An 18,855-nucleotide genomic window follows, 5' to 3' on the forward strand; every position below is an offset into this window, starting at 1 on the left:
TGGATATCCAATCCCTCTACACCTCTATCCGCCATGATGAGGGCATCCAAGCCCTCCATTTCTTCCTCTTCTGACGTCCCCAACAGTACCCTTCCACCGACACTCTCATTTGTTTGGCTGAACTGGTCCTTACCCGTAACAATTTCTCCTTCAAATCCTCCCACTTCTTCCAGACCATGGGCACCTGTATGGGCCCCAGCTATGGCTGTCTCTTTGTTGGCCACATAGAATAGTCCATCTTCTGTAGTTACACCGGCACCAGTCCCCACCTCTTCCTCCATTACATTGATGGTTGCATTGGCGCCACCTCGTGTTTCCGCGAGGAGGTTGAGCAATTCAATCAACTTCCCCAACACATTCCACCCCGAACTTAAATTCACCTGGGCCATCTCTGACACTTCCCTCCCCTTCCTGGACCTCTCCATCTCTACTAATGATGACCGAATTGACACTGACATTTTTACAAACTCACCCATGACTCCCACAGCTACCTGGATTACACCTCTTCCCACCCTTCCTCCTGCAAAAATGCCATCCAGTATTCCCAATTCCTCCGCCTCCGCCGTATCTGCTCTCAGGAGGACCAGTTCCACCACAGCACACACCAGATGGCCTCCTTCTTTAGACACCGCAATTTTCCTACCCACGTGGTTAAAGATGCCCTCCAATGCATCTTGTCCACATCCCACCCCTCTGCCCTCAAACCCCGCCCCTCCTAACGTAACAAGGACAGAATCCCCTGGTGCTCGCCTTCCATCCTACCAACCTTTGCATAAACCACATCATCTGATGATATTTCCACCACCTCCAAACGGACCCCACCACCAGGGATATATTTTTCTCCCCACCCATTTCCACTTTCCGCAAAGACCATTCCCTCCGTGATTACCTGGTCAGGTCCACGCCCCCTCCAACAACCCACCCTCTTGTTCTGACACCTCCCCTGCCACCGCAGGAATTGTAAAACATGTGCTCACACCTCCTCCCTCACCTCAATCCAAGGCCCAAAAGGAGTCTTCCACATCCATCAAAGTTTTGCCTGCACATCCACCAATATCATTTATTGTATCCGTTGCTCCCGATGCGGACTCCTCTACATTGGGGAGACTGGACACCTCCTAGCATCTCCAGAACACCCGCACCACCACTGCGGCCCAACATTTCAACTCCCCCTCCCATTCTGTTGAGAACATGCAGGTCATGGGCCTCCTCCACCGCCGATCCTTCACCACCCGACGCCTAGAGGAAGAACGCCTCACATTCCACCTTGGAACATTTCAACCCCATAGCATCAATGTGGATTTCATCATTTTCCTCATTTCCCCTTCCCCCACCTCACCCCAGCTCCAACCTTCCCACTCAGCACTGTCTCCATGACCTCCTACCTGCCTATCTTCCTTTCCACCTATCTACTCCACCCTCCTCTCTGACCTATCACCTTCATCCCCACCCCCCTTCACCCATTGTACTCTTTGCTACCTTCCCCATCCCTCCTCTGTGACCTATCACCTCCATTCCCACCCCCATTCACCTATGCTACTTTCTCCCCACCCTCACCCCCCTTTCATTTATCTCTCCAACCTGCAGGCTTCCTGCCTCTATTCCTGATGCAGGATTTTTGCCCGAAACGTCGATTTTCCTGCTCCTCGGATGCTGTCTGACCTGCTGTGCGTTTCCAGCACCTCTCTAATCTGGACTCTGGTTTCCAGCATCTGCAGTCCCTATTTTTACCCTGTTATTCCTCAGTGAATTCTTCCTTCCAAAATATATGCAGCGTTTTTTTAAAATCACAAACCAATGACCACACTACTTTCTTGTGATGTCACTGTTTTGTTTTCTCAATCAGCAGTCCTATCTGTTAAACTGAGCCCCACTTTCCTCCATTTGAAGCTGAATCCTTGCACACTATCAACCCTAAAAAAGTATCGTACAAACAAGACAAAAAACCCAAAAAGCACATTTTTGTCTGTGCACTGAACTCCCACGGTGCGCTAAATTTCCAGCATCACAAGCTGTCAAGCTATACCTCATTCTGGATGTGGCCTTCCTCAGCAGTTCCTTCCTGATCTGGTATCGATGACTTTCCAACAGAGGCAAACCTAAGCAACAAATGTTGATGCATGGAATCAACTCTCTATCTTCTCTGATTGGCCCCAGTGAGCACAATACCCAGACAGTTGGATTTCAAATTCTATTCTGTTTGCTTCTCCTCACTGGTTTTAGTACCAGTGCTAGCCATCACTTCTCGTGATGTTGTTCTGACTGTAGAACTGCCAGCCGTCTGATTGAATTGTATAAGATAAACAACTACTGATTCCTCTGACCACATCTGCATCTGTTGTCATGGAAGAGAGAGCACATGGCAACTGCCAGGAGATTTCAGGACTTTCACAACAGGAGACACTGGAGGGATCTGAGTGCAACATCATTCCTGGGAATGCCAGCTTAACCTAACTGACTAAATTTCCTTTCAAGTGTTGGTTTTGTTACAATCTTTCAGTGTTATGCCTTTCAAATGGAGCACTTAACTTTTGTTAATTTACAAAGTTCCAGGTTGACTCAAAAACAAATAAAAATAATTTCCAGGTTCACAGCAGCAATGACTGCACAGTAGATTCACCAGACACACTCTGACAACGTCACCAAGGAGATAAGCTCTCAATTATCTGGTAGCTGCAGCAGTAGTCGTCATTAACAGGGATGCTCTCAAGTCTGCTGAGAAGCCAGCATTTTGATTCGTCCAGCAATTCTGGAGCAATATTTTGCAATTAGATGGCAGCAGACTGGTATTCAAACAATGATAGGAAATTGGCTCCAGAGGGCTGATGTGAGGCCAATTCTTGTTTCAGCCCAGAATGGAATGGAATTGTGATGATGGCAAACGCCAGCCTGTTGATTCCATTGACAATGAGTTAGAGCATGGAGTCATAGGGATATACAAAACAGAAACAGGCCCTTTAGTCCACTGGTCCATGCCAACCAGATATCCTAAATAAATCTAGTCCCATTTGACAACAATTGGCCCTTATCCCTCTCAGCCTTTCCTATCCGTTTATCTATACATACTCCGTTTATATGCTGTATTGTACCAGTCTGCACCACTTCTTCTGGCAACTCATTCCATACACACACCATCCATTGCACGAAAAAGATGCCCCTCAGGTCCCTTTTAAATCTTTCCCAACTCATCTTAAACCTATGCCTTCTAGTTGTGGGCTCCCTTACCCTGAGGAAAATACCTTGGCTATTTAGCCTATCCATGCCCCTCATGAATTTATAAATCTTTATAAGGTCACCCCTCAACCTTTGATGCTACAGGGAAAATAGTTCAGTCTCTCAGCCTCTCCCTATATCTCAAACCTTTCAACCCTGCCAACATCCTTGTAAATCTTTTGTGAACATTTTAAGTTTCTCAGCATCCTTCCTACAGCAGATTTGCATGCAGTATTGCAATGGTGGCCTCAATGGTAGCCTCCTGCACAGCCGCAACATGACCTCCCAATCACCATATTCAATTCACTGACCGAAAAGGGTAATCATACCAAGAACCTTCTTCATTATCCTGTCTACCTCTGACTGCACTCCAAGATCTCATTGGTCAGCAACATTCCCCAGGACTGTATCATTAAGTATACAAGTCCTACCCTGATTTGCCTTTCCAGAGTGCAGCACTTAACATTTATCTAAGTTAAACTCCATCTGCCACTCCTTGGCCCATTGGTCCATCCGATCAAGATCTCGTTATAGTCTGAGGTAACCTTCTTCACTGTCCACTACAACTCCAATTTTGCTGTCATCTGCAAATTTACTAACCATACCTCCTATGTTCACATCCAAATCATCTATATAAATCACAAAAAACAGTGGACCCAACATGGATCTTTATGGCACAGGCCTCCAGTCTGAAAAGCAACCCTTCACCACTGTCCTCTGTCTTCTTTCTTTGAATCAGTTCTGTATCCAAATAGCTAGTTCGTACTCTATTCCATGTGATCTAAATTTGCTAACTAGTCTACTATGAGGAGCCTTATCAAATGCTTTTTTTAAGTCCACATTGATCACGCCCACCCCTCTGTCTTCATCAATCCTCTTTGTTAGTTCTTTAAAAAATCTTAATCAAGTTCATGTGACACGATTTCGCACACACCATGTGGACTATCCCTGATCAGTCCTTGCCTTTCCAAATACAAGTAAATCCTGTCTCTCAGGATGCCTTCCAACAATTTGCCCATGACTGATGTCAGGCTCACCAGTTTATATTTCCCTGGCTCTTCTTTACCACCTTTTTAAAATAGTGGCACCATGTTAGTCAGCCTGTAGTCTTCCAGTAGCTTGCCTGTGGCTTTCAGTGATACAGAGATCTCAGCAAGGGGTCCAGCAATCATTTCCCTAGATTCCCAATAGACCAGATCCCAGGGATTTATCTGCCTTTATTTCTTCTAAGAATCCAGCACCTCCTTCCTCTGTAACATGGACATCTTTGAAGAGATCACTATCCACTTCTCCACATTTTCTTTCTTCCATATCCTTCTCCATTATAAAGACTGATGTAAAATACTTGTTTGCAATGAGTTACTTATTCTTGAAAAGGTGATGGTGAGCTTACTTCCTGAATGCAACTTACTAGGCTATTCAGAGGGCAATTGGGAGACAAACATGTTTTTTGGAGTCATGTATAGACCAAACTGGGTTTACATAAACAGATTTCCTTTCTGAAGGACGCTTGGTAACTTGAAGAATTTATTAAAACCTAGACTTCCTTAATTAAATTGAATTTGTCCAGTTTTTGGAATGACAGATAGATCTACGTTTCCAGATAATTAACCAGAACTTTGGATTACTAGAACCAATATGATTCTGTATGCATCTTGATGCAATACTCATGCCAGTAGCTTGAAGGGTTGGGGGGTGAATTTAATACAGAATAAGTGTTAAATGAGCCCGTTTAACATTATGTTCTTAATCATTCACTTCAAAGGAACTGGGATATAGAACTATCTATGAATTCAGCCTAACCAACATTGCATTACTGATGTTTACCAATTTTACCCTTAACTGTTCTGCCTCTACACCTGAATATCATAAATCCTTTGGATTCTCTGCAAATGCAATAACGTGTTTATTCCACAAAACACTGAGATTGAGTGAAGGGAGTTAAAAAATTCTGGACCCTTGTTCTTGGCTTTCTGCCATAGATTTAGGAGTATATCAACAATAACTGTGTATCCAGGTTTATTTCATGCTCATGTGATCTTAGTTGAGAACAGTAGCCACAGTGGAAACAAAAAGATTCAAAATGCTTCTAGAAGAAAATCCAGATTGACCGCACAAAAAAAATTGCTAATTATGTCTAGGTATAAATTAATTCCACATTTTCTTAATCTCAAAGTACATAAAAATAATTAAACCATATGGAGTCATCTGTCCATTATTGATGAGAATGCCAACTACAGAATACCTGCTATAAACCTGCAACTTTCAAGAAAATACTGAGGTAAGACATGCTGTACAAGAGGTCATTAGCTGGTGAAAGGTTCTGACCTGAAATGTTGACTCTCCTGCTCCTCTGATGTTATTTGACTTGCTGTGCTTTTTCCAGCTCCACAAATTATCAACTCTGACTTTCCAGCATCTGCAAGTCCTCACTATCTTCAATTAAATGTGTTAAAAATCCACTTGCCCAGCAAATCCCAAAGTTCAAAACAATGCTCCACAGCAGTATATGTAAAAGTGTCAACCAAGGAAAAATGTCAGATCAACAATGTAAATTATGAGGAGAGATTACACAAATTTAGATGGTTAAGGGCTGATCTATTTGAAGTCTTCAAGATATTAACAAGAAAAGATGAGGCAGATAAAGATAAACTATTGCTGCTGCTTGAGGATTCTGGAACTAGGGGGCAAAGTTTACCAATTAGGGCTCAACCATTCATAGAGGAGGAGAAAGTGAGGATTGTAGATGCTGAAGATCAGAGTTGAGAGTGTGGTGCTGTAAAAGCACAGCAGGTCAGGCAGTATCCGAGGAGCAGGAAAATCGACATTTCAGGCATAAATCCTTCATCAGGCCTTCGGCCCAACTTGTCCATGCTACCCAATTTTCACAATTAATCTAGCCCCATTTGCCTGTGTTTGGTCCATATCCTTCCATGACTATCCCATCCATGTACCTGTCCAAATGTTTCTTAAATAACCAAGTAGTACTCGCCTCCACCACTACCTCTGGCAGCCTGTTCCAGCCACCCACCACCTCTGTGTGAAAAATTGCTCCTCTGGACCATTTTGTACTGTTCCCCTTCCACCTTAAACCTATGGCTTGTAGTTTTAGTCTCTCCGAGTTTGAGACAAAGGTGTTGGCTATCTACCTTACTTATGGCTCTCATGATTTTGTAGACTTCTATAAATTCACACCTCAGTTGCCTACCCTCCAGGGAAAAATTAGATTAGACAAGATTCCCTACATTGTGGGAACAGGCTCTTTGGCTCAACAAGTCCACACTGACCCTCTGAAGAGTAACCCACCCAGACCCATTTTCCTCTGAATGATGCACCTAACACTACATGCAATTAACATGGCCCATTCACCTGACCTGCACATCTTTGGACTTTGGGAGGAAACTGGAGTACCCAGAGGAAACCCACACAGACACAGGGAGAATGTGCAAACTCCACACAGACAGTTGAAGGAGTCTGGAATTGAACCTGGATCCCTGGGGCTGTGAGGCAGCAGTACTAAGCACTGAGCCACCATGTCACCGTAAAAATATCCCAGGCTATCCAATCTCCCCTTATAACTTAAACCTTCCAGGACAGGTAAATCTTTTCTACACACTTCTAGTTTAATAATATCCTTTCTATAGTGGGGTGACCTGACGTGCATGCAGTACTCCAAATATGGCCTAACCAACATCTTGTATAGTAGCATTAAAATGTCCCAATTACTATACTCTGACAAATCAAAGCAAGCATGTGGAAAGCCTTGTTCACCATCCTGTCTATCTGTGATTCCAATTTCAAGGACTGGAGTACTTGCACCCTCGATTTCTTTGTTCTATAACACTCACCACACCCCTACCATTGACAGTGTAAGTCCTGTCCTATTTTAACCTATCAAAATGCAACACCGTGCTTTTATCTAAATTAAATTTCACCTGCCATTCCTCAGCCCTCTGCCAAGTTGATCCAGACCTTGTTGTATTCCCAGATAACCTTCTCCATTGTCCACCATATCACTGTCTCATCAGAAAACCTACTAACCAGGCCTCCTAAATTCTCCGAGTAAAAAATGAGGTCTGCAGATGCTGGAGATCACAGCTGAAAATGTGTTGCTGGTCAAAGCACAGCAGACCAGGCAGCATCTCAGGAATAGGGAATTCGACGTTTCGAGCATAAGCCCTTCATCAGGCTTATGCTCGAAACGTCGAATTCCCTATTCCTGAGATGCTGCCTGGCCTGCTGTGCTTTGACCAGCAACACATTTTCAGCTCCTAAATTCTCAACCAAATCATTTACATAAATAACAATTAAAATGGATCCAGCACTGATCCCTGTGATACATCATTGGTCACAAGCCTCCAGTTTGAAAAACAACCCTCTACCACTGCCCTCTACCTTCAACCCAATTTTGTCTCCAATTGATCAGCTGTCTCTGGCCCCTGTGGTATTTAACTTTACTCAACAACCCACCATGCAGTACCTTAACAAAGGCCTTGCTAAGATCCATGTAGATAATGTCTAATGCACTAGAGAGATGTTAGGAAGCACTTCTTGACACAAAGAGTGGTAGATGTTTGCAACTTTCTTCTAAAATTGGCAGTGGACAGTGGATCAGTTGTAAATTTTAAATCTGAGATAAATACATTTTTATTACGGAAATGGGCCAAAGGCAAGTATATGGAATTGGGCCATAGATCAGCCATTAAATCATTAAATGGTGGAATAGGCTCAATGGTTTGAATGGCCTAGCCTTGTCCTATAGTTCTTTGTGCCTAATTCATGAAACATATATCCAGGCAAGATTTCTGCCCTAGAAGGGCTTCATCTGAAATTTTTAGCTGCCAAGCATTCTTCCAGGTTTGATGCCAAGAATGGATATTGCTCAGTATATCTTTCCTTGGAGTGATAGACACTAATGATTTTTAGACCACCTTTTGGTAGATATTATTTCTTCATACTACAATTTGGATTACTCATTAGCCAGGATATTGCTCCAAAGATATAGAGATGATGTAATCAAGAATCTGACAGGCTCCCTCTGTTTTGCAGGTGACATGGCAGTTTTTGAAACGACTAAACATAAGCATGACAAGGTTTTCCATTAGGCCGTGACAGCAACAAGGGAACATTTTTCGGCCACTGAATGATTTGGGAATTGACAAGAAAGTTGGGTGAATAGTTAGAATTGGCTTTACCTTAAGAGTAAAGAGTCCCATTTTGCAACCAAATGTTGAATGGTTAAAATTAGATTCTCATGAGTGAGCAGTGTAAAGCATATTTTCAATCATTAGCATCCACATTATTATGTCACCTCACCTCAGTAATATGTCGTATTCCATACTTTTACCACACTGGACAGAAACCAGATTACATCAATTTGAATTCAACAAATATTTGGAATTAAAGTGTCTAATGATGAACATGAATATTTGTCTATTGTTAGGGGAAAAAAAATCTGGTTCATCAATGTCATTTAGGGAGGGCAACTGCCATCCTTACGTGGTTTGATCGACATGTGACTCTAGACCCACAGCAATGTGGTTGATTTTTAACTGCCCTCTAGACAATTAGAGATGGGCAATAAATGCTGGTCTAGCTACCAATACCTGTGAATGAAAAATTTAAAAATACATTAAAGTTAATGCAATAGCCTAAAGTTTTTTGCTTGCTGCTTTGGCCCTCCACCAGTCACAAACAACTCAGGGCATGCTCTATGGGCAGCAACTGTGCACACCTCAAAATCCTTATGTGCAAAGTCGGTCCCAATTTTCATCTGGCTAATATTTCTGGAGCAATTAACAGGAACTATGGAAGGCAACTGTGGCCTGCTGACACTTGACTGAGAGTATGACTGGGCTTTAAATATAGCACCAGTACAAAGAATCTGTAGTGAGTAGGAGAATGTGACAAGGGGAAAGCCATAGAAGCATGGATAACACAGCATGTTTGGGAAGATAGTGTGAGTACACTAGCTAGGGCTCATGGAGAGAAACATTCCATGAAACTCACCAAAAATTATACTTAGTTTATTTCTGGTAAACTTTGGTCCACCATCTTATCTTTAACAGCAAAAGATGTCAAATCATGGAATCATCGAATCATTGACTCATACAGTGTAGAAGAGATTCTTCATGCCATCAGGTCTGCACCAATACATGAGAAACTCCTGACCTTCAATTTACTCCCATTTACAAGCACATGGCCTTGAATATTATGAAAGCCAAATGCTCGTCCAAGTACTTTTTACAGGGTGTGAGGCAAATCACATCTACCGCCCTCCAAGAAAGCACATTCAAGACTGTCACCAGGAATGCTTTTTCCTTACATTCCCCAAACCACCTGACCCTCAACTTCAACCTGTGTCCTCTCGTAACTGACCCTTCAACTAAGGAGAACAGCTGCTCCTTATCCATTCTATCCATACCTCATAATCTTGTACATCTTAATCAGGTCACCCCTCAGTCTTCTCTGACCCAATGAAACCACCCAAGCTGATCCAATCTTTCCTCATGCTTTAAATTTTCAACCAAGGTAACATCTTGGTGAATCTCTTCTACACACTTTCCAGTGCAATTATATCCTCCTGTAATGTGGTGACCAGAACTACGCACAGTTCTCTAGCTGCAGTCTCACCAAAATTCAATACAATGTCTTCGCTGTTTTTGTAACCTATGCCTCAATTGATAAAGGTAAGGGTCCCATATGTCTTTTCTACCACCCTACTAACGTGTTCTTCCATCTTTGAACTTTTGGTCCACAGAAGTTCCTAGTGTCATACCATTCATTGAATACTTCCTTGTCAAATTATTCCTTCAAAAGTGTATAACGTCATAGTTTTCAGGGTTAAATTCTATTTGTCATTTATTTGCTCAATCGACCATCCTGTTTCCAACTTCATATAACCCAGGATACTCAATCTTACTGTTACCACTCATCTAATCTTGGTCATCCCCCAGACTTACTAATCCAACCAACCAACCTCCACACCACCCCACCCCCACCCCCACCGCCACCCCCACCCCCACCGCCACCACACAGTTATCCATGGCACTTGTAAAAATAACAAATGAAAGGATAACCAGCACAGTGGTTTCCAGTCACTAAAGCAGCCTTCTGCCATCATCTTCTGTCTCCTACAACTGAACTAATTTGTATAAAAGCCATAAGAATTGCTGATGCTGGAAATCATAGCCAACAGAAATTACTGGAAAAACTCAGCAGGTCTGGCAGCATCTGTGAAGAAAGTTCAGAGTTAACATTTTAGGTCTAATGGTGTTTCCTCAAAACTGTTCTGAAAAAGAGTCACTGGATCCAAAACATTTACTCTGACTTCACTCCACAGATGCTGCCACACCTGCTGAGCTTTTCCAGCAATTTCTACTTTTGATGGTGAGCCTATTTTGTATCCACTTTATCAAATTACACTATATCCCATGTGCATTTGTTTCCATGGCGGAAATGTCAATCACGAGGGGGCATAACTTTAAGATAATTGGAGGAAGGTTTATGGGAGATGTCAAAGGCAGATTCTTTACACAGAGAGTGGTGGGTGTGTGGAATGCGCTGCCAGCAGCAACAGTAGAATCAGATACATTAGGGACATGTAAGCAACTCTTGATTAGGCACGTGGAAGATAGTACAATGGTAGGTTAGTTTGATTACAGAGTAGGATAAAACGCCGGCACAACATTGAGAGCTGAAGGGCCTATACTGTGCTATACTGTTCTACATTCTGTGTTCTATATTCTTAATAAGTCTCTGACGTAAAACATTGTCGAAGGCTTTACGTTAATCTATTTCAACTACATCAACTGCATTTGCCCTTATCTACCCACCTGATCACTTCCTCAAAAAATTCAATCAAATTTGTTAAGCATGACCTCCCTCTGATGAGACCATACTGACTAATCCCTAATCAAACCTTGCTTCTGAAAGTAAAAATGGATGCTGTCCTTCAGAATTTTCTCTGTAATTCTCTATCTTATCTCTACAACATTTCTTAAATATTAGAACCACATTAGCTGTTTTCTAGTCCCCTGGCACCAACCCTATGGCCAGAGAGGAAGTAAAAATTTGAGTCAGTGCTTCTGCAATCTCCTCCCTTGTCTCCCACAGCAGCCATCGACACAATTCAACTGGACTTGGAGATTCTTCCACGTCTAACCTACAATACTTCCAGTACCTTGACCTTTCCTATTTTTCAATTTTTCAAGCACCTTGCAATCTCTGCCTTTGGGTTCCATACCTTCATCCTCATTCCCTTGGGTAAAGTTGATGAAGTGAAATATTAGTTAACACTCTACCAATGCCCTCTGATTCCAAACACAGATTGCTCCCTTTGTCCCTAATGGGCCTTATTCTTTCCCTGGTTATCCTTTTTCCATTGATATATTTTCTGTTATATCTTGGAATTTTCCCTATTTTTGCCAGCAAGACCCTTTGCATATCCCTTCTTTGCTTTAATAACCTCCACCCTGCATTTTATTTTAGAATCCCTACTGTGTAGAAACAGGGACTTTGGCCCAGCAAGTTTACACCGACCCTCCAAAGAGTTTCCACCCAAACCGATTCCCCCATTACTCTAATTTACGCCTGACTAATGCACATAATCTACACATCTTTGAACGCTATGGGCAATTTAGCATGGCCTATTCATCTAACCTGCACATCTTTGGACTGTGAGAGGAAACTGGATCACCCCGATGAAACCCATGCAGACACAGGGAGAACGTGCAAAACTCCACAAAGACAGTCACCCGAGGCTGGAATCAAACCCGGGACCCTGGTGCTGTGAGGCTGCAGTGCTAACCACTGAGCCACCATGCAATTTTCTGTATTCCACTGATGTCTCTGCAGATGAGTTTCCTTTATAGTTGCTAAAAGCCTCTTTCCTTTTTCATTGTGTCCTAATTATCTCATCATCCATGGTCTTCTGGGCTAATTACTCCTTCCTATTACCCTCGAGGGAACATGTTGGGCATGCACTATCTCCATTAACTTTCTGAATGCTGCTTCACTGGCACAAATGTTACTTGACAGCCCAAACCTGGATTATAGGCCAGATCTTGTTGCATTTGAACATGGACTGCTTCAATATCTGGTGAGTTACAAATGGTGCTGAATGTTGAGCAATCAGAGGTGAACATCCCCGGTTATGATCATAAGTTGGAGGGAAGATCATCAATGAAGCAGCTGAAGATGGTTGGTCATAGGATATTGGCCTGAAGAACTCATGCAGAGGTGTTCTGGAGCTCAGATGACTGACCTCCAACAGCAATGACCATTGTCCTATGTGCCAGGTATGACTATAACCAGTGAAGAGTTTTCCCCCGATACCCATTGAAGATTCCAGTTTTACTAGGGCTGCTTGATGAGACACTCAGTCAAATGCAGCCTTGATGTTAAGTGCTGGTACTCTCACCTTGCCTCTGGAATTCAGTACTTTTTTCCATGTTTAAAACATGGCAGTAATGAATTCAGGCTGGTGGAACTCAAACTGGGCATCACTAAGCAGGTTATTGCTGAGCAGGTTATTGCTGATAGCACCATTGATGACACCTTCTACCACTTCACTGATGATAGAGTGTAGGCTGATGTGTAGTAATTGGTCGGTTTGGATTTGTCCTGCTTCTTATGTTTAGGACATGTCTGGGTAATTTTCCACATTGTCAGGTAGCTGTCCATGTTTGTAACTGTACTGGAACAGCACAGCTAGGAGAGCACCAAGGTCTGAAGCACAAGTATTTTGTAATCTTGTCAAAATGTTGTCAGGGCTCATAGCCTTTGCAGTATCCAGGGCCTTCACCATTTCTTGATATTGCTTGGAGTGAATTAAATCGGTTAAAGGTTGGTATTTATGATGCTTGGTAACACAAGGGGAGGCTGAGATGGATCATCCACTCGACACCTCTGGTCATAGATTGCTGCGAATGCTTCAGTTTATCTTTTGCACAGATAAGTTGGGCTCTTCTATCATTGTGAGTGGGGATATTTGTGGAGCCCCCTGATCCAGTGAGTTGTTTAATTGTCATCTCCATTCATGACTGGATGTGGCATATAGAGTACAAAGCTTAGATCTAATTTGTTGTGTGATCGCTTAGCTCTGTCTATCACTTGCTGCTTCTGCTGGTTTCATGCAAGTAGTCTTGTTAAGTATCTTCACCAGGTTGACACTTCATTTTTGGTTATGCCTGGTGCTGCAGCTGGCATGCCCTCCTGCACTTTGCATTGAATCAATGTTGATCCCCTGGCTTGATTATAATGGTTGAGTGGGGGACATGACAGCCCATTATATTTTGCTGGAATGCAAATCTGCTGCTGTGATGGACTTATGGAGTGTTGTATTTCTCGATCTGTTAGAGATATGCCCCATTTAGCATGGTAATAATGCCATACAACACGAAGGAGGTTATTCTCAATATGAAAGCAGGACTTCTTCTCCAGAAGGATTGTGCAGCGTTCACTCTTACTGATACTGTCATGGACAGATACATCTGCAACTGTCAGCTTAGTAATAATGAGATCAAGTATGCTTTTCCTTCGTGCCAGTTCCCTCATTGCCTGTGAAGGCCTAGTCTAATGGTTATGTCCTTTAGGAACCGACCTGTAGTACTGCTGCTGAGCTATTCTTGGTGTTGGACATTGAAATCCTCCATCAGCAGTACATTTTCTGCCCTTGCTATTCTCAATGCTTCCTCCAAGTATTGTTCAACATGGACGAGCACTGATTCATCAGCCAAGGGAAGATGGTATGTAGGAATCGCAGGAGATTTCCTTGCCCATGTTTAACCTGAAGCCATGAGACCTCATGGTACCAACTTCATGGTACCAGACATTCAAGGCAACTCCCTCCTCACTAGCAGGTCTGGCCTGCTAGTGAGACAGGACATATCCAAGGATGATGATGGTACCATCTGGGACATTTCTAGTGAGGTATGATTCTGTGAACATGACTATGTCAGGCTGTTATTTGACTAGTCTGTGAAATGGTGCTCCCAATTTTGGCATGAGTCCCCAGATGTAGGTAAGGAGGACTTTGCAGCATCAGCAAGGTTGTTTCTCTCACTGGCTTTTCCAGTACCTAGGTCACTGCCAGGTGATCTGTCCAGTTTCATTTCTTGAGACATTAGAACAATTCATACATCTGAATAGTTTGCTAGGCCATTTCAGAGGGCAATTGAGAATCAACCACTTTGTTGTCAATCAGGAATAACATGTATGCCAGGCCTGGTGAGGATAGCAGATTTCCTTCACAGAAGAGCATTAGTAAACCAGGTGGATGTTTCCAACCATTGACATTTGTTACACAGTCATGTAAATTCTAAACTCCAGCATTTTTTTTATTGAATTCAAATTCCACCATCTGCTGTGCCAAGATTCAAACCCGGCCCCCAGAACATTAGTTGAATTGCTGAATTAATTGACCAGCAATAATACCATGAGGCCTCACTCCCTGGAGGAGCCAATGCCCTGATCAGCCTTCAAAATGGGCACCAAGGGATTCTTGGTCTTCCTGCTATTTCTCTTGATCTGCTTGATGGTCATCCATTCGTTTCCTATTTCAGGATTTCACAGGCAGCATAACTACCTCTCTAAATATGCCATTCACAATACTGTCAGGCTCATGGATACTCCTCAGTGTTCCCAGCTGCCATTCCAGTTCCAAAACCCGGAATTTCCAGAAGCTGCAGTTGGGCAGACTTCCTCCTACTGTCTAAAGATGTGCAGGTTAGGTGAATTGGCCACGCTAAGTTGTGCATAATGTTCATGGATGTATAGGTTAGGTGCGTTAGTCAGGGGTATATGTAAAATAATACAGTAGGGGAATAGGCCTACGTCTGGTCCAATACTCTTTCGAGGGTCAGTGTGGACTTGTTGGACCAAATGGCCTGTTTCCACACTGTAGGGATTCGATGGCAAACTAACACATGGTGTAGCAATAGAGTGCAGTGCTGGACCACTAGACTATCGGTGATCCTTCTCAAAATAGATATTAAGCGAGTCTCTGTCAGCCTCTCAACTGGATATAAATGATCCCATGATATTGTTCAAGAGATAATTTCTGGCTAATCCCACTTCTACTCTGATCAATATCACATTGCCATTTTTGGACCTTGTTGTGAATAAGCTGATGAAGCATTACCTATATTGGACACGAACTATGCAACAAAAACGTATGTGGATGTACCAACTAGAAGAAGGTGCAAAACTTGACCTACTCTTGGGAAATAAGGCACAGCAGGTGACTGAGGTGTCAGTAGGGGAGCACTATGGGGCCAGTGACCATAATTCTATTAATTTTTAAATAGTAATGGAAAAAGATAGATCATATCTAAAAGTTGAAGTTCTATATTGGAGAAAGGTCAATTTTGACAGTATTAGGCAAAAACTTTCGAAAGTTGATTGGAGGCAGATATTCGCAGGTAAAGAGATGGCTAGAAAATGGGAAGCCTTCAGAAATGAGGTAAAGAGAATCCAGAGAAAGTATGTTCCTGTTGGGGTGAAAGGAAAGACAGGTAGGTGTAGGGAATGCTGGATGACTAAAGAGATTGAGGGTTTGGTTAAGAAAAAGAAGGAAGCATATATCAGGTAGAGACAGGATAGACCAAGTGAATTCTTATGAGACTATAAAGGCAGTAGGAGTATAATCAAGAGGGCAAAAAGGGGATGCGAGATAACTTTGGCTAATTGGATTCTCCTTAATTCTAAGGGTTTTTACAAACACATTAAGGATATAAGGATAACTAGGGAGAGAATAGGGCCACTCAACAATTAGTAAGGCAGACTCTGTGGAGCTGCAGCAGAATGGGGAGACACTAAACGAGTATTTTGTATCATTATTTACTGTGGAAAAGTACATGGAAGGTATAGACTATAGAGAAATAGATGGTGCCATCTTGAAAAATGTCCATATTACAGAGGAGGAAGTGCTGGATGTCTCGAAATGCTTATGCTGGATGTGAGCATAACAGGTACAGTTAGTAAGTTTGCAACTGACACCAAAATTGGAGGTGTAGTGGACAGCGAAGTCGGTTACCTCAGATTACAATGGGATCTTGATCAGATGGGCCAATGGGCTGAGACGTGGTAGATGGAGTTTAATTTAGATAAATGTGAGGTGCAGCATTTTGTGAAAGCAAATCTTAGCAGGACGTATATACTTAATGGTAAGGTCCTAGGGGGTGTTGCTGAACAAAAACATTTTAGAGTGCAAGTTCATAGCACTTTGAGGCACTGGTAGATAGAATCATGAAGGTGGTACTTTTCATTATTGGTCAGAGTGTTAAGTACAGGAGTTGGGAGGTCATGTTGTGACTGTACAGGACATTGGTTAGGCCACTGTTGGAATATTGCATGTAATTCTGGTCTTCTTCCTATCGGAAAGACTTTGTGAAACTTGAAAGGATTCAGAAAAAATTTACAAGGATGTTGTCAGAGTTGGAGGATTTGAGATATAGGGAAAGGTTGAATAGGCTAGAGCTGTTTTCCCTGGAGCATCGGAAGCTGAGGGGTGACCTGATAGAAGCTTGTAAAATCATGAGGAGCATGGACAGGATAAATAGGCAAAGTCTTTTCCCTGGGGTGGGGAAGTGCAGAACTAGAGAGTATAGATTTATGGTGAGAGGGGAAAGATATAAAAAAGACCTAAAGGGCAACATTTTCATGCAGAGGGTGGTACGTATATGGAATGGGCTGCTAGAGGAAGTGGTGGAGGTTAATACAATTGCAACATTTAAGAGGCATTTGGATGGGTATATGAATAGCAAAGGTTGGAGGGATATGGGCTGGGTGCTGGCAGGTGGGACTAGAGTGGGTTGGGATATCTGGTCAGCATGGACGGGTTGGACCAAAGGACCTGTTTCTGTGCTGTACATCTCTATGACTCTGTGACTCTATAACTGTCTGAAAAGCATTGTGTTATCGTCAGGTGATGAGGTGCCTGTGGTTCCAATAGAAATCATGCATATTTCATTTGCCTGATTAAATTATCCTCCTTCAAACAGAAATAAAAAGATTCATCATTTGCAAAAAAAAAACACACTTGATCGAAATTGTTCATCATGCACTCATCAAGGCATTCACAAGAATATGAAGATCACAGTTAACCTTTCCCCAATTTAATACTTTCACCCAAGGACTTCTTTTCTTTACCCATAAGTAACTTAAAATTTATGGAATTATGGTCACTTGTCCCAAAATGTTTTCTTACTGAATCTTCAATCACCTGGCTGGGCTCATTCTCCAATACAGGTTTCAAATGGCTCCTTCCCTTGCTGGACTATTGAAGCAGTGTTTCAAGAAACCTTCCTGGACACACTCAATTTCCCCCACTCTGCCCAATTAAAGCCCCTAGCATTTGTCATCGTGGCTATCCCTAGAGGTCGAGGATGGTGGTCTTTGTTCCATTGATCTATTTATGGGCTCTCAGGTAGCTTATGAGTCCAATCTTGGCTTTGAAAGATCTTCCGCATTCAGGACAAGTAGCCCCAGATGGCAGTTTGGGCCTAAGTTGTTGCTGCCTCACTTTCCATTTTCTTCTCTTTTCTTCTAGTTCTGCAATGTTGGCTTTGAAAGTTGCTATTCTTTCTTGGATGATGGTTTGCCAGAGTTTCCTGTCCATGGCATTGGTTTCCCAATTGTTGATACTGATGTTACATGTTACATTAGGGCGGCACGGTGGCACAGTGGTTAGCACTGCTGCCTCACAGCACCTGTTGACCCGGGTTCAATTCCCGACTCAGGCGACTGACTGTGTGGAGTTTGCACGTTCTCCCCGTGTCTGCGTGGGTTTCCTCCGGGTGCTCTGGTTTCCTCCCACAGTCCAAAGATGTGCGGGTTAGGTGAATTGGCCATGCTAAATTGCCCGTAGTGTTAGGTAAGGGGTAATTGTAGGGGTAGGGGTATGGGTGGGTTGCGCTTCGGCGGGTCGGTGTGGACTTGTTGGGCCGAAGGGCCTGTTTCCACACTGTAAGTCTAATCTAATCATGTCTTCATGTTGGCTTTTTAAATGTCTTTGAATCTCTCCTGTTGTCTGTCTCTTTTATTTTTGCTTTGTTTAATCTGGGAGTGGAAGATTTGTTTCAGCACACATTTGTCTTTTATCCAAACAACAAGACCATTCTATCTTAGTTGGTTCTTGATGACGTACGGCTTCAATGCTCATTGTTTTTGCTTCATTCAGCATGCTGATATTGGTTCTTCTATCTTCCCAGTCTTCAAAAATATTTTGAAGACTGTGTTGATGGAACTTTTCAAGTGCCTTCAGCTGTTGTCAGTATGTTGTCCAAGTTTCTAATGCATATAGGAGCATTGGGATCACCACTGCTTTATATACTAACATTTTGGTATCTGTCTGAATGTCACGATCATGAATGACTCCTTTTTGGAGACGTCCAAAAGCTGTTCCAGCGCATTATGATGTTAGATCTCATGATTAAGGTCAAGGTCAATTATTCCTTGAAGGTGGCAATGCAGGTCAGTCAAGTCATCAAGGCAGCATATGGCAATCTTTCCTTCATCGGATGGGGTATTGAGTACAAGAGTTGGCAGGTCATGTTACAGTTGCATATAGTCTTGGTCACTACATTACCAAAAGGATGTAGATGTTTTGGAGAGGATGCAGAGGAGGTTCACTAGGGTGCA

Source organism: Hemiscyllium ocellatum, chromosome 4 (assembly GCF_020745735.1).
Source record: "Hemiscyllium ocellatum isolate sHemOce1 chromosome 4, sHemOce1.pat.X.cur, whole genome shotgun sequence".
Classification (NCBI taxonomy): domain Eukaryota; kingdom Metazoa; phylum Chordata; class Chondrichthyes; order Orectolobiformes; family Hemiscylliidae; genus Hemiscyllium; species Hemiscyllium ocellatum.